Source organism: Pseudophryne corroboree, chromosome 8 (assembly GCF_028390025.1).
Source record: "Pseudophryne corroboree isolate aPseCor3 chromosome 8, aPseCor3.hap2, whole genome shotgun sequence".
In the NCBI taxonomy this organism is placed as follows: domain Eukaryota; kingdom Metazoa; phylum Chordata; class Amphibia; order Anura; family Myobatrachidae; genus Pseudophryne; species Pseudophryne corroboree.
Window position 1 is genome coordinate 250,594,625 of NC_086451.1, and position 7,256 is coordinate 250,601,880.

The following is a 7,256-nucleotide window of genomic DNA, read 5'->3' on the forward strand; positions in this document are numbered from 1 at the left end:
TCAGCTGTCTGTCAGCTATAGTGAGTGGTGTGAGTCGCAGCAGCTCACAGCGGGTGCCCCTTCCTCCCCACTCACCCTTTTGGCCTGCACAGCAGTTAAGCAATCAACATAATTTGTTGATTGAGACTGCTTTCATCTCCCCAGATCTCAGTCTGTGCTCATAATACCGCATTCAGATCACAAATGCCGGATCCCACCCGGCAAGAGAAACGTGTCCTTACCGGGTGGGATCCGGCATTTGCTCTGCTATGGTGGCTTTCCGACCCGGCAATATACCGGGTCGGTTGCCATAGCAGCGGTGGGGCGCAGCAGCAGCAGGGCGGGGTTGGAGGCGGCGCTGGGAGATGAGCTCATCTCCTGCGCCGCCTCTCCCTATGCTGTGAATGGGAACCGTGTCGCATCGACGCGGCTCCCATTCACACTGTACCTGACCCGGTATTCAACCCGGGTATAATCCTTCTTTAATACTGGGTTGAATTACCGGGTCAGGCGACCCGCTAATTCCGGCAGAGTGCTTTCATATCGCACACTGACCCGTGTCGACACGGCAATATGCCGTGTCGATACCGGGTTATTCGTGCGATGTGAAAGGGGTATAACAGATCCAGGAAGTGGCTGTGTGTTGGGGGCGTGGCTTCAATTACATGAGATGCTAGTGGGCTAATAGAAACAGTATAGTGTGTTGACTTTTCTGCACAGTGAGAGCATGCTGGATTCCTGCACCCAGAGACCAGCCAGCTGCCAGAGGGACTTTCCTGGCAACCTGTACCATTGACCAACCTGTGGAAGAGGGACCATCCTACCAGCCTGTTGCAGAGGAACCAGCCAGTAAGAGATCTTCTTGCTATATTCCCTAGGCAGGGTATTACAGGTTGAGTCTCCCATATGTGCAACACAGTAGAACAGAGGATGTCTGTAGTAGTGTATAGGTTTTAAAACATTCCTTGTATTTCATAATATTAAACATTACATATCACGTCCTGTCAGTGAAATACTAAAATTATAGAGAGATGCGTGTAAAACTACAGAAGGAAAGTGTGCATAAAAATGCTATACAAAAAATATGGTGTATGCTAATCTGTCCTCTATTTGGTTAATTTCTCATACATAACACCATACTCCTTCTATGAGGTATCAACTTGGAATTGTCCTCACCGTATAATTCACCTACAAGGTGGCCTCACAGTAGCCTCACAAATGAGTATTACTTACAACTGTCTTCAAGTTCCTGTATAGCATTGGTCCTATAATGTGCATCAAACAGTTTATATATCAGTGGGAGAGATCCCTTGATTATAAATGGCACCCTAATAGCTGGTAGAGATATATTGCAAGATAAACAAGTAAAGGATTTGTTAGTGGGTGTTTGGTATAATAATCACTTCTACAACACATCAAATCAACGTCCCCCAATATGACATCTGTCGGAATCCCTAAAAATATTTCAATTCCTTGATATGGTGTGTCCTCGGGAGCCTCACTCTCTTATTACTGATGTCATTACAGGCAAGGGGCCTAATTCAGACCTGATCACTGTGGTGCATTTTCACACAGCAGCCGATTAGGTCTGAACTGCGCATGCGCTGGCGCATGCCAGACAGCCAACGGCCATCTCAGCCCTGCGATCGCCTCTGCCTGATTGACAGGCAGAGGTGGTCGCTGGGCAGGAGGGTGCGGGCCGGTGGCATTTGGCCGACTTTTTAGGGGTGCGGTCCGGGCAATGCAGGTGCGCCCGGACCGTGTGGGGGGCAGGCTGCGGATCGCTGCGTGACGTCACACACAGCCGCTATGACCCGGTCAGTGACTAGTAGCTCCCTGCCTGTGCGCAGGAGCTGCGCTGGTATGGAGCTACTCATCAAGTACAAAAGCATTGCCGCTGTGCGATGCTTTAGAACATGTACAGTGGGGCAGAGCCAGACATGCAGTGCGGACTAGCCCTGTGCTGGGTCTCCCCCCCCCCCCCCCCCCCCCCGCATGTTTGAGTAACTGATCGTAGCCGTGCAAAATTTTGCACGGCTACGATCAAGTTTGAATTATGCCCAATGTCTTGTCACTGTTGTTGCCACAAATGCCATATTTTGATGGCCCTCTATTATACCATCCATATGTTCATCATAATTTATGACACGTCATGTACAGTTGTGATACCTACAGTATACAAAGTTGTAATTCCCTAATATTGGGGTATAGCAAAAAAATATAAAATTAAAGCAGAATGCCTGGATTAATTATGATTGACTTATTCTATATCAGCACCTCATATTAACATGAGAAACATTAACAATCTGATAATAGAAATATAAAATAGACAATCCTAGCAGTGCGCACAAGCAGAAAAAAAGCAGCTCGGTGAGCTCAATATTTTACTTAAAGGTATCTTCACCAAATATGTGCCAAAAAAGGTTGAATAGAAGTTATCCAGTGCTACTGCATACAGTATGTAGGTCATTCATAAATATACCACTTCAGGGCCCTCATTCCGAGTTGTTCGCTCGGTAATTTTCTTCGCATCGCAGCGATTTTCCGCTAATTGCGCATGCGCAATGTTCGCACTGCGACTGCGCCAAGTAAATTTGCTATGCAGTTAGGTATTTTACTCACGGCATTTCAAGGTTTTTTCTTTGTTCTGGTGATCGTAATGTGATTGACAGGAAGTGGGTGTTTCTGGGCGGAAACTGGCCGTTTTATGGGTGTGTGTGAAAAAACGCTGCCGTTTCTGGGAAAAACGCGGGAGTGTCTGAAGAAACGGGGGAGTGTCTGGGCGAACGCTGGGTGTGTTTGTGACGTCAAACCAGGAACGAAACTGACTGAACTGATCGCAGTTGCCGAGTAAGTGTGGAGCTACTCAGAAACTGCTAAGAAGTGTCTATTCACAATTCTGCTAATCTTTCGTTCGCAATTTTACTATGCTAAGATTCACTCCCAGTAGGCGGCGGCTTAGCGTGTGCAAAGCTGCTAAAAGCAGCTTGCGAGCGAACAGCTCGGAATGAGGGCCCAGATACAGCAGATGTCATATCTCACAGTATACTTCTTATTAGGCTCATTCAGATATACCCAAAATGTAAGAGATAAGCAATTTATAGTGAAATACTGTTTAATAATTGTAAGATTTAGTAAGAGAAAAACAAAAACATATGAACTCCACACAGATTACAGGTATTTCCAAGTGGCCAAATTTTGACAATTACCAGCTAGACATGAACTGTTTTTAAGCAGTTCAGAATGCACCTGAAACAGTGCAAGTCCTGGGTTCTCCCACTGGTGCAGGCTCAGGTTTGGCTGAAATTTACAATTATTAAACAGTACTGCACTATAATTGCTTATCCCTTTCATTTTGTGGATAGCTGAATGAGCCTAATAAGAAGTATGACATCTGCTGTATCTGAAGTGGTATATTTATGAACAACATACATATGCAGTAGCACTGGCTAAATTCTATACAACAATGTGATAATACCTATAATTCCTTAAATTAATTGTATCAATCAGATATCTTTGGTATACTAGCAACATTGTTCTGGAAAAAAAAGGGTGGTGGGGGGATTTCCCAAACCTATGTGGCACATAGATGCAAAAGGGATTTTAATCCACGGGTGAACTCCTGCGAGTATTACGTACTCTCACTTAATCCTGGTTAGTCTCAAACTCCATTATTGGACAATTACAAATGTGGAATTCATCTGTTAGGGTTGGCAAGTGTTGAGTACTGTGTGGGATTATCAAATAATTGGCCTAACCCCCCAAGACTTTGTGCCTAAAATCCCCTTGGTACTATTCAGCAGTTCCCCTTATTATAATAATATAACAGGGTATTATAATGTGTCTTCCCTTCCTGGTTCAGTAACACACAGTATATCAGTTGTTACCATTTGTATGCATAAAAGTTGCTAGTATCCCAAAGAAAGGAATTATAGGTATTATCACATTGTTACTGTTTCTCATTTTAATATAATGCGCTTATATAGAGTCAGTCAATCATCAAGGTTTATGATAATACTGTATTTCATAACGACGTTGACATATAAACCTTGATGATTGACTTTCTATATCAGTACCTCATATTAAGATGAGAAATAGATGCAAATAATTACTCCAGACATTTTGTTTTTATTTAATTATTTTATTTAATTTTCTTTTGCTATACCCCAATATTATGGGATTATAACTTTTTATACTGTAGGTATCAACTGTATGTGACATGTCATACATTATGATGAACATAAGGCGGGATTTGGATAGATGTCATATTGGGGTACTTTGCTTTGATGTGTTGCAGAAGTGATTATTATACCTAACATCCACAAACAAATCCTTTACCTGCAATTATACCTATTTGTGTGATGGAGGAATTTGGACTGGAGAGGGGAGGAGTCAAGATGGGAGAGGGGAGGAGTCAATATGAGAGGGGAGGAGTCGGGACTGGAGAGGGGAGGGGTGTTCTGCTACTAGCTGTTACAGTGTTTAAAGCCCTTTGTTCCATGCTAATTACCGCACATTGCTCGGCTAATCCTTAAAATAAATGAGGCACAAGTCACTAAAAGTGTTTATCTATATATATAAAAGGCAAAAAAGGAAATTGACTCACTGATTGACTCATTACGAAATCTCTTAAACCACAAGGCCTACAATCTTGAAACTTGGCAGGAAGCTTCTCCTTAGGTCCCAGGTGCTTTCTAAGAACTGGTTTTACAAATGTCACTGCCCATTCACATAAATTGACAAAAATAGATGTGTTTTTGTATTTATGTATGTGTATATGTATGTTCCAGCATAACTCCGTAATGTCTGCAGCAATTTACACCAAACTTGGTACACATATGACTTACAATCTAGAACAAACACTGTGGGGGTAAGACACCCCTAGTACCCCTAGGGGTGGGACAGCAGCACAGTGTATATCAGAAGACAGCATAACTCCGGAATGCCTGGACCAATTGACACCAAACTTGGTACACATATGACTTACAACCTGGGAACAAACACTGTGTGTGTAAGACACCCCTAGCACCCCTAGGGGTGTGTCAGCAGCACAGAGTATTCCAGTAGACAGCATAACTCTGGAATGCCTGGAGCAATTTACAACAAACTTGGTACACATATGACTTACAATCTGGGAACAAACACTGTGGGGGTAAAACATCCCTAGCACCCCTAGGGCTGGACAGCAGCAGAGAGTATTTCAGGAGACAGCATAACTCTGGAATGCCTCGTCCAATTTACAACACACTTGCTACACATATGACTTACAATCGGAGAACAAACACTGTGCAGGTAAGACACCCCTAGCACCCCTAGGGGTGAGATAGCAGCACAGAGTGTTTCAGCAGACAGCATAACTCTGGAATGCCTGGTGCAGTTTACACCAAACTTGGTACACATATGACTTACACTCTGGGTATGAACACTATGGGGTAACACACCCCTAGCACCCCTAGGAAGCACAGACTATATCAGGACATGCATGATATGTCAGTGACGACAGGGCTTCATGCGACAGTGGCAGTGACATGATCTGAGGAGGGGAGTGGAGGTAGCAGGAAGCCACACACTGAGGGTCATATAGTGGGAGGAGCAGTGTCCCCAGCAACATAGAGTATATTAGGAGATGCATAATATGTCAGGAAGGACAGGGCTGCATGTGACAGGGGCAGCGACATTAGGAGGGGAATGGAGGTAGCACAAACCCACACACTGAGAGTTATATAGTGGAAGTAGCAGGGTCCCACAGCAGCACAGAGCATATCAGGAGATGCATAATGTGCTGCGCTATATAAGAAACTGTAAATATATTGATCATTTCACAAGGGCGCTGACATGATGTGAGGAGGGGAATGTAGGCAGCAAGAAGCCACAGACTGAGAGTTGTATAGTGGGAAGAGCAGGATCCCTTGGGGGACCAAAAAGGGGTCGGGCCACTACACAAAGTAGGTCAGGGAAGCAAGATATGCCTATATACTAGATCTCCAAGCAACATAAATAACGAACAACTATAATTCTAATTTACCATCCTCATCCCGTAGCGAAGCACGGGTATTCAGCTAGTATTGTATATGGTAAACTCTCTCAAGAGCAGCGCCCTCACTACTTTTTGTTTTCATTTGCATTGTATTTGTCAGCCTTGCATGACCCTGTTTTCCATGTGTCCTGCTTTCCTCACTGTTCACCGCCTTGGAGCACTGTAACGCTTTCCAAAGCAACATCAATAATAATAATAATAATAATAATAATAATAATACAGGTTGAGTATCCCATATTCAAATATTCCAAAATACGGAATTTTTTGAGTGAGAGTGAGATAGTGAAACCTTTGTTTTCTGATGGCTCAATGTACACAAACTTTGTTTAATACACAAAGGTATTAAAAATAATGTATTAATTGACCTTCAGGCTGTGTGTATAAGGTGTATATGAAACATAAATTAATTGTGTGAATGTACACACACTTTGTTTAATGCACAAAGTTATTAAAAATTTTGGTTAAAATGACCTTCAGGCTGTGTGTATAAGATGTAAATGAAACATAAATGCATTCTGTGCTTAGACTTAGGTCCCATCCCCACAATATTTAATTATGGTATGCAGTTATTCCGAAATACGGAAAAATCCGATATCCAAAATACTTCTGGTCCCAAGCATTTTGGATAAGGGATACTCAACCTGTAATAACCTCCAAGATTATTAAAGACCTACACATATATACTGTAGGTACTAAATAAAAATAAAGCTGAACAATAAATAAACATAAATGAGTGATATTAAATAAATTAATAGGAAGTATGTCACACATGTAAGTGTCACGATCCGGGTATCTGGACGCCATTTCTTACCTATCAGATGCCTCCTAAGGCTGGCTCAGCGCTCCAGGACCGGATCCCATCTGTCATCCTGATGTGCACATTCCCGCATCCTCGCCTGTCTCTCTGGACGCAGTCACAGTAACGCCTTATACATCTGGCATGGCGTCTCCTGCGGCCTCCGCCGCCGTCCCTGAGCTTCTGCATTCAGAGTGGCGATTACGTCAGCCGCGGCCTCCGCTGTGTCCGCGTGGTTGGATGTGCATCTGTCAGCCTGGCGTCTCCTGTCTCCGGTGGCCGGCGCCGCCATTACTGTTTTCCAGACCACATGGATTACAATCCAAACTTCCCTCCAAGTGTCTGCATGGGCGCAGCCATCTTGGATTCTGTCAGCTGATCTTTCCTACCAATCCGTTGTCAGTATTATTAATTTGCATAATTGCCTAGCCAATGCCTTCCTTG